This window comes from Crocodylus porosus, unplaced genomic scaffold, assembly GCF_001723895.1.
Source record: "Crocodylus porosus isolate Cpor-Errol unplaced genomic scaffold, CroPor_comp1, whole genome shotgun sequence".
In the NCBI taxonomy this organism is placed as follows: domain Eukaryota; kingdom Metazoa; phylum Chordata; order Crocodylia; family Crocodylidae; genus Crocodylus; species Crocodylus porosus.
This window is the reverse complement of record NW_017728909.1, coordinates 71,012,436-71,026,695: the sequence shown is the minus strand read 5'-3', so window position 1 is coordinate 71,026,695 and position 14,260 is coordinate 71,012,436. Positions and strand designations below refer to the sequence as shown.

At 42.7% G+C, this 14,260-nt stretch overlaps 1 long non-coding RNA gene across 3 annotated transcripts in view; it reads left to right on the top strand.

Moving 5' to 3' along the window:
- Positions 1 to 14,260, top strand: part of LOC109308156 — an 84,142-nt gene that overhangs the window by 42,835 nt on the left and 27,047 nt on the right. For all 3 annotated transcript variants that reach the window (XR_002100510.1, XR_002100508.1, XR_002100509.1), the window contains exon 3: positions 4,478 to 4,535. This is a non-coding gene — a long non-coding RNA (uncharacterized LOC109308156). The remainder of the gene's footprint in view (positions 1 to 4,477; positions 4,536 to 14,260) is intronic.

Below are 14,260 nucleotides of genomic sequence, written 5' to 3'. Positions count from 1 at the left end.
GGAACAGAGAAAATGGGGAAAAGCCATCACTTGTTCCCTAAGCCAGGCAGTCCCTGGTCTCAGGAAGAGGTGGGGAGCATTACCTTCTGCTCCCTTCCAGGCCAGTCCTGGGGTGAGCTGGTAAAACTCGACCCCCTCCTCACACTGTAGTCTGAGGAGTGGGTGGCAGCAGCATTCCCACCCTGGTTCCCAGTCCCCTCTGCCCAGCTGTCAGCTGTACCACCCATGGGCTGCATAGAGTTGCTGACACGGGGAAGGGTTTGATTTGTGAGTCAGCCAGTGTCGTTGAGTCTGGCTGAGTTGAGGAGTGTCCTTCTGTAGGGGAGACAGGAAGTATGGAGTGATGCAGTCTGGGATGCCACAGGACAGCGGTGGAGCTTCTATTGATAGGGAAACTATACAATTGTTAGTAAAACTCATCTAACAGCCATTGTACTGGACCTAAACCTCATTGGACTTTGTTTAACTTTCCATCAAACCTGCCTTTTTTAGGCAAGACTAAGCATTGTGAACACCTAGTACACTCAGCATTTTTACCTGGCTAAAAATGACTTAATCAATAGAAATGTAATGCTTGTATGCACCCTCTGATGATGTCACAGACTAGTGGATTTTCAACACAGGTTTTTAGAACTGACTATGAATTTAAATTCAATAAGTAAGTCATCTTACTTTTTCAATACTGAAGTTTCCACAGGGGCAGAACACCTATATACTATAATGAGCACATTTCCTGTGTTTGACTATAAATCTGGACCCTTTCCAGTGAAAGATTTGTGCCCTCTCTCTGGGCACAAATTCATTTTCACCGATTTTTTTCAGTCTTTATCTTTTCTCTTTTTGTATGTTCACTGTGAAAATCTAAGGCACTAAAGTGCATATTAAGGCTTGTTTGCAAACAATGCTGTTTCTGCTCAGGATTGTCTATATTTTTAAGCAACTATTCAGCTCCTCAGGTAAAATTCAGATTGAGTGCATCTACCTGTTCATTAATATGCAGTAGTTACTATGCATTTAGTTTAGTACTTGCTTAATGAAGCACTAACTAAATGCACAGTAACTACAGTTACAGAGCAGTAGTCCTGGTGCATGGTATTTTTGTGATACTTACTATGCGGGAACATAATAACACTGTGCTGTAGCATATTAGCATGGTTTTTGACCAGCATGCTACTGTGTAGTGTTATTAGGCTACTGTGTGGTAAGCATGTCATATAGACACGCCCACTGGGGACTAGATTTTTCATAGCTTTCTGTAAACATATGCATGCTAAATTGTAAGAACATTTTGTGTTTTGGGGCAATGAAAAAATGGCTGGGACACTTGACTAATGAGGAGAGGGTGAGGGAATTGGGCTTATTTAGTCTAGAAAAAAGAAGACCAGGGAAGATTTAATAGCAGCCTTCAGCTATCTGAAAGGTGGTTACAAAGAGGATGGAACTAAACTATTCTCAGTGGTGGCAGAAGGCAGAACAAGGAGCAATGGTCTCAAGTTGCAGCAAGGGAAGTTTAGGTTAGATATTAGGAAAAATTGTCATGAGAAGAGTAGCAAAACACTGTGTGGAAGAGGTGGCTGTGAAGGTCCCTGGTGGCCATGTAAGTCCTCCTGGACTCCATCTCTAATGTGGCCCTCTCTTAACTGCTCACCTGTCATGCCTTGTTATTGAAGTTAAATAAGGGAGGCTGCCCACGGGCCTTAGAAAGAGCCTGTGTCCACTCAATTCATTCAGGGGTCCCACCTGGACCCTGCTAGTGTCAAGCAGCTTTTGTGCTAAATAGGCCTGAAGGGCAATTTGTGTGGTTCCATTCCTCCCCTACACCACAACCCAAGCCTTGCAAGTGTTATGGTAATGTTATTCCCTCTGTTGGGACCTCGGCCTCTGCCCTTTTAATTTTCACTATGCCTTTTAGCCTAGGCCCACTGTATCAGACCTGGCTTTGAGGCACTAACTTCAATTTATCAGATTCAATAACTGGGTCTCTGCCCCCACCCTCCTCTGATGCCCCCCATGTGGCTGTGCCCCTCTGGCACTGGGCCACTATCTCATTGTGGTCCTGCACCCTACCCCTCTCTGTGCTCACCAAAAGCCTCAGGCCTTGAGTCTTCCCCTGGTGGGCACTAATGGGACCTCCGTAACTACCCCTCCTAGTCCCAACCCAAACCATCAGCATAAACAGTAACCCAAACCATAAGCTGCTGGGCTGTAACAAAAACACCAGCAGCAGAAACAGCCCTCTGTCCCTATCTACCAGTGAGTATACCTTCCTGAGGTACCTTTCCACTCTAATGTTCTATGATTCTGTGATTCTATATGAATCATTATGAACACATGTACTAATGATGAATTACAGGGGATCCAGGTTGTAGCTGTATTGGTCTAGAGGGAAAAGGAATCAAAACTCAGGGCAGTTTATATGTATATATCTATAGTTTATATATATATAGAGAGAGAATATATATATTCTCTCCCAAGCTCCAGCCAGAGAGCAGAGGAGAGGGGCCATTTCTGCTGCGGAGCAGAGACCCCCCCCCCCAGCTTAGAGAGCATGCTGGGATGCTGGAGGAGTCTGCTTTTAATGTAAATCAGCAAGGGGTCTGGGACAGACATTGCATAAACTGGTTTGACTCATTTAACCAGGTTTATGTCAAACTGGTTTCAGCCATTTTCAAACCAGTTTATGTGCACTAAACTTCTGTTCTATTACAGATTTAAAGCAGTTTCTGTTCACTTAAACCAGTTTATGTGTAATGTCTGTTCCTAGCCATAATGGGACTCTTTCTGTGAAAAAGGGTAACGTGTGGAATTTTTCAATGCATGAAGGTTTCATAATTGCAAGAAAGAGAATAATAATGTTCTTCATCTGTGTTTTCATCTTTAGCATAAAAAGAAATCAGACTACATCTATGAATTCATTGTAATTTGCTGAGCTATATGTAACCTTTTCCTAATTATTATTTGTATTCTAAATGCTGCCCTCAGAATGGGAGAAAAAATGTTTCAAACGATTCCATGAGGTACAGGGACAAAGTAACCATGCAGGATTCTGTAGTTTAACATCTTGTGTAGGATTTACTGCCTTCATGGTCAGCATGGATTCCTTTACACAGAGGGCCAGACTCTCACCGCTTTACTGATTCTTCTGGAGCTGTGCTGCTAGCAGACCCCTGCTGAAGATCCAGCCCTGAGATGGAAGTACGCCACACAGCATTTGGATGTGATTTCAAGTACCCCCATGCTTGGCTTTGTTCCGATCTAATGTTTTGGTTTGTGTCCATCTCTATTTAAAAATGTAAGCATGTGTTTTTAAAAAATGTAACTTGATTCTGATACTGTTTGCTATTTCCTAAAAAGTTCCTAAAATATATTTGTTTTTGTTTTTACTTCAGTTCATTAGCAAAAAGAAGAAACAAAGGTGAAATCTTAGATCTTTATTTAGACAAGAGCAGCTTCCAGGAAGCACTTATAGACCTGACTGTAATTTAGAGAAAATGCTATAGATGATACTATGGGAATGCTTGCTTGCTCATTTCTGAGCCCTGCCAAAAGATACCAGCTAATAGCCCCCAGTCGGTTTTGCCTGAGCTAGTTTATTTTTATTACTAAACATTTAAAATTGACACAATTGACTGTGGTTCAGTCAGACATTTATCTGGACTGCAGCGTGGGAGAGGGCTGCAAAGCCTCACACCAGAGGACAGGTTAGATAAATGTAAGCAAAACACTAGAGCTCTCTGAAATGTTCGTAACAAAAACCTGGAAATGAATTGAACTCACCTTGACTGGAGATTTCTTACAGATTCAGCCCAGGTTCTCACAAAGATCCACTAAGGTTCACGATGACTTAAAGCAAGCCTGGACACAGTTTCCAGCAAAACTTGGCTGATTTCTGCTTTGAAATAGAGGCAGACCTGTGCTGCAAACAAATCTGGCTGATGAATTTTCTAAGCTTCATGTATATTCAAATCCAGGTTTTCAGTTGGCACATTTTATACTCAAGGACCAGCTGCAGATTTCAGAGATGATATTATAATTTTGCTGGGGGAGCAGGTAAGAATTTAGGTGAATCAAAATGGGAGGAAATCTTTGTTCAAACCCTGTGAAGCATAACCACATGGAGACTGCTATAACTTTACTATTTATAATCCTAGATTTTAGTGGTTTTTATTTTTAAGCATACCACAATTGCAATAAATTAAAAAATGGTCTGAATTTTTTCAGATAACTTTTTGTTTATAGAGAGATCACGTAAAAGAAGAGAAAATATGTGAATTTTTATTTCCAAATTGTGAATTTCAAATTTTCAAGGCAATAAAAAAAAAGAAATGTTTCAACCAAATGTATTATATAGGTATGCCAGTAGATCGGGTGATGCTGGGTCAAACATTGGCAAACTCTTTTTATTACTCATTTTACTATTAGTAAGTAGACTTTGCATGGTTTTTTTTAATAAGTCTTAATTTTTTATTCTAAATAGGGTCCAATCCCTTTCTCATTCATTACTGAAAGGATTCACATGAGTCAAGACTACTCCTGTGAGTAAATGTATGATGAACTGAGCCTCAATTTGCTTTGTTTATATACTATACTAAGGATAGTTAGGAGGCTTTTCTTATAACAGTTTTATTATAGCATGAACTGCAATAGACTGAGAGTATGTTTAACTTAAGTTTATAATCACATGTCTCTAAACAATACTTCAGCTCTCTAGGAAAATGAAAGCAAAGCATTGCAGTGTGCTTTTCAAAGATATTATATTCATAAAAATGGAAATTCATGGCTAAATTTATACCCCTAACTATATTCTTTTTAAAGGGAAGTCTGTTGGATTAGGTGTCAATGGCCAGGGATGGACATGACACATAAATGGTTTAAGTGATCAGAAACTGGTTTAATCCTGTAAAAGAACAGATGTTCAGTGCACATAAACTAGTTTGAAAATGGCTGAAACCGGTTTGAGATAAAACTGGTTGAATGTAATATCAGACTTAACTGATTTGGGTCAAACCAGTTTCTGCAATGTCTGTCTCAGACCTCTTCCTGGTTTATATTAAACCAGAGTCCCCTAGCATCCCATATGCTTTACTGACCTGGTCTGGGCTGTCTGCTCCAGAGCAGGGCTGGCCCCACCCTGGTACTTCCTAGCTGGAGCTCCAGTAGAGACTGCAGGCACAGCAGGGCAACAGGGGAACCTGACCACCCCCTCCCTCACCCCCACTCACTCCTCTCTCCCACAGCATGGACCCATAGCCAGCATGTGGTATGCTAGCTAATGCTGAGAGGCATCTGTGAATGGTAGACAGGACAGTCTATGCTTAAGGCTTTTTGGGGAGAATCAACAGGTCAGCTGGTTATGATCCTCCTTTCCTTCCTCAGAAAGGGGTTTAAGAAGAACTTGAACTCTAATGAGGGAGGCTTTTGTCTTCCTGATGGGGTGCTAAATGCTGTGTTATCAACTCCCTGCTGGCTCCCTCCCTGGTCTGCACCAGCAAGGGAGAAGGAACCCTCCCTAATCAGAGAGTCCTGCTGGGGCCTGGCCATGTCCTCCTGCCCCCAGCTTAGCACTGTAGAAGGGAAGGGAGGGCTGCTCTAGTGCCCCCTGGCTGCTAGCCTGAGCCACTGCAGGCACGTGCCTACATTTTCTCAGTCCAGAGGGAATGTCTGTGCACTTGCAAACTAGTTCATCCTAGCCAGGTTAGACTAACTTGCACAAATTGAATCAATTCAGGCTAAGGCTTTTTGAATGTCTGTCTCTAGCCAATGACTCCATATTCCCTTTGCCCTTCTGTGGACCTGTTAGTATGGCAGCAATATTTGTTACACAGTGCTCCTATTTCTTCTACAGTGCAGGTGGGCTGGAGTGGGGTTGGGAGTGGTACACCCATGGCTTTGCACTTCAGCATGGTTTGGAAGGGAGCAAAACCTAGGTATTCCAACACATTTATCAGTTTACACTGTGTGGGGTATAGATCTCTTTAGAGAACCCAGAAATACGGAAGGAAGAGTCACTTTGAGTCACAATTTTCTAAGGGCAGTACAGCAAATGTTTTTCTTCATTTATGGTCTGGTTGTCAAGTACAGACGCTTCTTGTACTGTTAATCATCATATTTTGCAGTATGTCTCAGGCCAGTTCTATGTACAGTTATAAAATCATCTGCCTGTTTATATTTTTTGTAAAGACAAATAAATAAAAGGATCAGCTATCTAGGGCTATGTACAACCCTGCCATAAATTATAAAAAAGAAAAGTTAAGTGAATTTGCGTGTAGAAACCTCAGTCCTTCTTTGTAGTTTAGGTGTTCATGCATATGATAATTTAGGCTTTAAGCTGCAGAAAAGGAAAGTGCATTTGAAAATCAAAGGATTTGACCTTCTGGTTATGTCACTGGCATGAAATGCAGCTTATTTTAAAAAATGATTTTAAATCACTGGAGACACTGCTGCTGACTTTGCCAGAAAAGTGCTGTGCTAATTTGTCCCCTCAAAAGCTGCCCTTCCTGACTACGAATGTGAAAAGAGAAGGGAGATGTGTGAAAAAAAAAATAAGAGCAAGGAAAGGTGAGAGAAGGGGACATGGAAAGACAAAACAATGGTAAGTGAAAATATCTGAGGTTGAAATTTATAGGGCCGAATTTTTAAAGAGCATCCATTTTATTTTGCAGTGGGTTGCAGTGGCACCAGCACTCAAAGTGTCCTGCTAAAGCTCTAGATTTCCCCTCACCCCAGCTGCAAATAGTGTCTGGCTGTGAAGTTAGCCACATCACCCCTTTGCGTGCTACTGGCATAGAGAAACTTGTTTGCTCATGGATTGCTATTCTCAGGGAAACCTTTTGTTTTCCTGTTTGCCTGAATATTCTTTCATTAGCACAGTTACTGCATTTGGGCATGTGTGAGAGTTGGGTAATTACTAGAGTTGAGTGAATTGGGTATATATTAGCTTTTATAGGACACATACCGGGAAGAAAATATAGTTTTGTTTCTAATTTCTGGGTAAGTGTAAGGCATGGTCAATGCTATGCACATTATGTTAGTAAAACTTGCCTCCTCCCATAACAGTCTTCTGTGCATCCACAGCCTATTTGAGTCCTGCTGATGAAACATTCAGTTTCTGTGGGTCAGGTAAATCAATTACCCTGCTGGCATAAGTACTGTACTGGCACTAGTTCACCAGCACAATGCTTGTGTGGATGCTGCATTACCTGTATCTCTGGAAACACACCTCCAGAAACAAGAGCACAATGACACTAACTGTTTTGACAATGACTGTTTTGGTTGAATTTTAAATTCCTCTGTCCAAGGTCATAACAATTGTTTCCAGTGTTTTGGAAATGCCTCTCTTTTCCCAGGCTGCCTTTGTGAGCTCAAAGCTATAGCTGCATGTAAATCTTCTGATTCAGGAAAGAAATTATGGATTTTTAAGAAAGCTGGAGTATGACAAACAAGATTTCTGGTGCCAAGTAAATGGGGAAGTGGCAGCTTGACCAGCAAGAAGCCAACACTGCATGTGGTAATGTCCTCTAGGACTGCTATTTAATTATTTATTGTATACAGGCAAATGACATACTTAGTGGGGTTCCTACTCCAAATCATCACAGACAGTGGACACTTTATGGTGTCTGCAAGAAAGCCTCCCACTATGGAGAGAAAGGCAGAAAGGATGCAAAGGCCACTAATAGCCAGGGGCTCTTTGAGCCTCAGTTGAACCCAGAGAGAGACCCTACAGAGGAATGGAAAGGGATGACTAGTTATTTATCCACTGAAATACACCACATGAATTCTCTTCAGGGCCTTTGATGCTGCATGACAATTCCTCCTTCCTGCATTTCAAAATGGAGGCTGACTTTTTTCAGATGGGGAACAAAGGAATTCTCTTTTAAACTAACTGGCTCATTTAAGAGCACGCACTAGCTGTAACAGGGAAAAACAAAAAAGAAAGGATCCTTCAAATAATCAAAACCCCTTTCCCAAATGTATATAATAGCATGAGTCTTTGATGCATTTGAAGTAAAAATGTTTTTGTGTAGAAAAAAATTCTAGTGAAATAAAGAACCCATGCAAATATAATTCAGTGTTTTCCAAACTGTGAAAAAGAAACAAATGCAAACTAATACCTAACCCTCGCCCCTGCTAAAAAATAGGCAGTGTCTCCCTATGCCTGAAGGAGAAGGTACTTGTGCCCAAAAGCTTGCAAAGAACTTTGTTCCAAAAAGATGTCACATCTACCCAACGGACCTTGCCAACCAACACCTAGGCGTTCAAATGAAACCCATAAATATAATACACAAGAAGACCTTCAAGCATTCCTCTGACTGGATACTCGGACTAGATGTAAATTTACTGATCCAGGCTTTCTGCCTGCTGTACTTGGACGCAGGAAAGAGGCAGAAACTGTTGTTGGCTCGAGGGGTGGCTTAGATTGGTTCACAGAGCTAACCAGTGACCACAGTTCTTCTCTGATTGAGGAACTTTTTGTTTGCCTTGACCCAGACATCGTTTTTGTCCCCCGCCACTCTGTTCAAATTCTCCTTGATCGTATTTCTCAAAGAATAGCTTTAGTTCCCTCTCAACTGTGAAAAACCTTCAGTACATCTCTGCAGTAAGCACTGAGAGTGACATCACATCACCGCAACAGCATATGGGCCCAGACAACTTTGAGGTACCTGAGGTAGCTACCTTCTCTGGTCTTTGGCATCCGTATGTGAGAAATTAATGCTAGAATAACAAGTTCTGTTTTAATAAGCTCAGCAGCATTTACACTTTATGCTTGCCTGGCATACCCTCTCATGGCTAACTGGTTTGAAACATATCCCAATATACTCATCAGCATTGGTGGAATCCTTAAGGGTAACTCTCTCCAAATCTTCTATAAAACTAACCATAATAAGAAGGGGAAAAAAATGAATAAAGAAATGTAAGTTCCCAGAACTGCTTCAGAGTTTGAAGTCCAGAGCCCATTAAATCAGAGAACTCAGGAAAGAAATGCTAGAGCAGAGGCAAGAGGACAGTCTGATGCATCAAGCAAATACACTCCTATTTGTCAAAATATTGAGGAACACCCAAGGGCCTATAAATCAGCAGCCATTAACTGCATGGGTCATTTTGCCCTGGATCCTCTGGCATGGGCTCCTCTCAATGTATTAGTTTGCTGGGCAGCATATTCCTTCTAGGACATTAAGGAGAATAGTAATAAGTGTATTTGCAGTGACTTTTGATGCAGCAGAGTGTTTATCCCACTTTGCATTTCTTTTGGTGTGTGTTTATTACTGAACAACATTTTCTTTTTCTGAAAACTGATTCCCTTTTCTCTGAGTTAAAATACACTGACTTTCACTCAGTGCCCACATCCTTGACTGCTCCACAATTTTCTGAATTTTGGTTGCTGTGATCGTGGTTGCTGTTTTGCAAATACAGGAAAAGCAGCCCTGTATCTAAAATACTTGTGACAGTTCTGCTGATCTGTTCAGCAATCAAGCTTCTGGCAATGAGAGGGAGCACTGGCCTGAGAAAGAGCAGATTGCGTGAGGTTTTTGATATTTTTGAAAGCAAGCATGAAAGCATAGAATACGGGATCGAACAAAAGGAATTGTGGGAACCTGACCTGAAACTCCTACTATCTCTCAAGGAGAATATTAGTATCCCACAATGCATTGCAAAAATCCCCCCAAATTAGTGTACAAGACAATGCATTTGTGACATTGGTAGCCCACTCAGAGCACATCTTTTGCTGATAAAGCCTGTCACTGAAAGAAAGTGCTGTACCAGCAAAAGCAGCAAAATGTGAATGCATTTTGCTTTTATGCTGGCAGAAACTTTACAGGTAAAATTTTCTAGCGTAAAATGGCTTATGTCTCAGAATCAGTCTTCTAGTGAGAAGTTTATTTTCAAATTAGGGCTGAAGCAGGACTTATACTTTGTCTAAACTACAGAGTTGTACTGCTTTGACTATCGTTACGTGCTAATGTTACAGCCGTGCAACCCTCATAGAGTGCACAAAGTAAAACTCAGACATAGTTTCATAGTTTCATGGTTTGTAGGGTCAGAAGAGACCTGAGCAGATCATCAAGTCTGACCCCCTGCCATGGTAGGAAAGAGTACTGGGGTCAAACAACCCCAGCAAGGTGTACATCAAGCCTCCTCTTAAAGACCCCCAGGGTAGGAGCCAGCACCACTTCTCCTGGAAGTTGGTTTCAGATCCTAGCTACCCTGACAGTGAAGTAGCAGCTCCTGATATCTAGTCTGAAAATGTGCTTTGTACTAAATGCCTCCTGATGTCTAGTCTGATGTATAAATGTGCTTTGTACTAAATTGTTATTCCACTATAGGAGGAAAAATAGCTACACACTGAAGCTTTTACTGTTCAAGTTCAATGAAAAAAACACACCTAACTAAAATACAGTAATATTTTATGTGTTGACCTGGGTTTAAGTAAAGCATATGCTTGGTGCTGCCCTGTCTCAGGTTCTTGAATGCTGTCTAATATTTCTTCAACATTCGCTGTTTTCCTTTAAATAGCCTTGTCATGAAGATTTGGGGAATCCATCTGCATATCACCAAGGAATTCAGGTTGATATTATCAACTCTGAAAACTGCTGCATAAAATACTTTTGTGTCTCTACCTTTTCTTGACAAGGCTTCCTGAACTAGATTAGAGGCAATGGAAAGTACTTAACTGAAATAATTGTGTTTAGATCAACAGTTCTTAAAACTGCTAATGGGGTGGGCTGGTGCTGGAAGAACTATAGGCAGTCCTTAGACTTACGACACAAATGGTTCCTGAAAACCATGTCTTAAGTCTAAATGTTATAACTCGGAACTGATTTTCTCATAGGAAACAATGTTATAAATGGGGGATTGGTTCCTTAATTAAGGCCCGATACCCTATTTTCACCAAAAATAACCCAAAATTTTGTACTCAATCATTTATAGATGAGTAATTAATGTACATTAATGCTACATTAATGTATTGATATTGTAGATAGCAATCATATTGATTTGGAACAGGGGCAGGCAATTATTTTGGATGGAGGCCCACTTACCAAGTTGTGGCAAACTGTCAAGGCCCGCATGGGTAGCCCCACCCCTTGACAGGTGCCCTTCCCCTGGTCACCATCTTGGGTACAAGCTGGGTACAAAGCAGGGTACAGGCTGGCAGGGGTCTGTGGAACTGGGCTGTGCTGCACCAGCAGGGAGAGGGGGGAGCTTCCCCGGCTTCATAATGCCCCTGCCAGCTGGGACCCTGTACCCCTGCCGCCCTGCTCTGGGCCCTGCTGATGCTGGCTCTGGGACATGGGTGCGGCCCTGCTCCTGCACCCGCTCACTCCCAGTGCCCCCCCCAGCCCCGTGGTACAGGCGGGGGGCAAGACACAGCCCTGACCCCCTGCTTGCTGGCAGGGAAGGAGCTGGTGCTAAATGCAGGGGAAAAGTGGCCCCTCCCCCACCCTGTGCCCAGAGCTCCCTGCTACAGCTGCTTGCAGCCCACATGGGGCTGTCCTGAGCAGGCACAGGCAGCCCCACATGGGCTGTGAGCAGCTGCAGCATGGGATGCCAACCTTTGGGCAGGTGAGGTGTTACTTTTCCCCTGCGCTGAGCACCAGCTTGTAACCTGGCCCCGCTGCCAGCCTGGGCCCTGTGCTGGCTCCAGGCTTGCCTGTTGGGGTTGTGACACAGTGGCAGCAGCTGCGGCACCCCTGCTTGCCACACTGGGCAGAGTTTGCTGCTGCTGCCTGCCTGGAGCTTGCGCGTTTAGCATGGGAAGCAGCGGGGGGGGGAGGGGGGGTGCAGCTGCAGCCCTGACAGGCAAGCCCAGAGCCAGCATGGGGCTGGGTTACAAGCTGGTGCTGAGCATGGGGAAAAAGTGGCTCTTTGCCTGCCTCAGGGTCGATGCCCCATGCTGCAGGCATTTGCAGCCCTGTGGGGCTGCCTGTGCCTGCTCAGGACAGCCCCGCGTGGGCTGTGAGTGGCTGCAGCAGGGAGCTCTGGGCAGGGGAGGGGCCGCTTTTCCTCCATGCTCAGCACCAGTTGGTCCCCTGCCCTTCCCCACACCCCCCCGCCCTTACATAAGTTTCCCTTGCTGGGGCTGCCAGCTGGGGGATGGGGCCGGGTGGGCCCTACTGTTACAGGAGCTCTGCAGGACTTCCCCTGGGTCCTACTGCCCTTGGTTCCTGTCATCTTTGTATAGTGCAAAGGTAGCCAAAGACCATTCATTTATTTTCATTTTGGGCAAACGTTTTTGGCTCTATCTTGAGGTATTTACCCAGATCTTGTAATTACAGATCTAATTACCAGATTTGTGAGTAGAAATGACTCTTTGAATCTTCAAACACAGAAATGTCTCCTCTAGACAGGTATATATGAAGATTTTTATATACATAAAAGCGAGGGCCAAAAGGCTTATGACACACATAGAGGAAGTATTTTTAGACAATTCTACTGAGTATAAGTACTATGTTATTTTCACAGGTGTGGTCTCTCTGTCTCTCTCCCTTTATCTAAATATACTGGATTTGAGGGCTATAAGTACAGTATATTACATGTAAGCTATAAAATTATAGAAATAATTGTTGATGTTAAATATTTTATTTCCATTTCATAAGCAGTGAATCAATGTAACTTTTCTTCCATGTGGAATATGTAGCAGTTGCTGTTTAAAATACTGTTTACTTTTTGCTTTATAGCCCTTTTTATATTTTTACTACATGTGCACATGATCTTCACTTTTATCCATTTGAGAATAGATGTGGGTATCCAGAATCACCATTATATTTTTAGAGGCAAGAATATGGCCTTTCCTTTTTCCAGTTTTGAATATGGGCATATGGTATTGTGTGTGGTTGGAGCCTTTTTATTGTTTATCTGTCCTATCCCATGCTTTATTGCAGTGATTCTCAATCAGGGTGCTGTGTCTTGAGATCCTTTCAAGAGTCATGGGGTGCCATGCAATGTTAGCACTATTAGATGTGATTCACAAGACAAACTAAGAGATTTTGACTAGGAACCCATAGTATTAAAAAAATTCTGACTATTTGCACTTTCTGAGCTCTTTGTTATAGAAGAATTGTTCTATAATTTTTCTGTAGTAAAAAATGAGTGAAAACAAAAAGCTGGCATCTTCTGAGGGGTATCTCGAGTCTAATGATGGGTGTTTTGAATGCAGTGAGGGGTGCCTTGAGCCTAAAAACGCTGAGAATGACTGCTTTATTGTAACTGATTCCAAGTCGGCTGCATCAGGAAAATTTCTGGCCAACTTGTGGGACAAAGGCCATATTCTGTTAGCCTAAAAACCAAAATAAATAAAAATGTTATCGCCTTCTTCCTTTCCTTGTTCTTCTCATTCTGAAAGTCTAGACAGTGCCAGCTGCCATTTTCAAATGACCCAAGTCTTTCACTAGTGGGTGCAGTCTATTTTCACTTAACTTCTTTTTTTATTGGTTAGTTTGTACATTTGTATAAAGCTGATTTGTCAGTGGAAGCAGCAAAGGAGAATCTGAGCACGGCAGTTGGCAGTCCATGGGAGTAGACAGGGAGAGAAGCCAAGATGAAAATATTTTACTTTCTAAGGTCAGCACCTTCATTTCAGAGCTGCAATAAGAATAAGGTTTTTTGATTAGGCTTAGAAGTTGATTTGTCTATGTATATTGCATTGACATTGTTAGAGATCAGTTGGCAACAACCAAAAAGATACATTAAGTGGCATGTCTTAAGCAAATTGGAAGTTTTCAGTGAGTGTTGGCTGACTAAATTCCCAAATGAAACACAAAGTAAAATATCTAAACCTGAAAAGTAAAACCATTTAAAACTGTTATACTTTTACCTATCGCTAGCCCTATAACTGATTCTGTAGTTACTCTCACCATGCTAGAACTGTTATTTATGGGATTTTAAGTGATCACTAATTATAGACACTTCATTCTCTTCCTAATATTACTGTTAGCTCATATAATTTAGGTAAGAGCTTAGTTACTTTGCTGGGAGTCTTTGGCATACAACTTTCCATGTATTTCGAGGCAGCGAGCTGCTGGGAAGAGATGGCCTCCACCTCTCTCCCCTGGGGAGGAGGCTCTTCTCAGCCAGGCTGGCTGACCTCTACCGGGCTTTAAACTAAGCCCGCTGGGGGATAGGGGGACTACTGCCACTGCTGGCCCGCTGAGCGACCCTTGCAAAGCCAGCAGACCAAGGCACTTAAGGGAGCCCACCCCTGCCCCAGCCCTGGCACAATCTGTGGGCAAGGCAAGAGCCCCTAAGGGCACACTTGCCTGCCTGT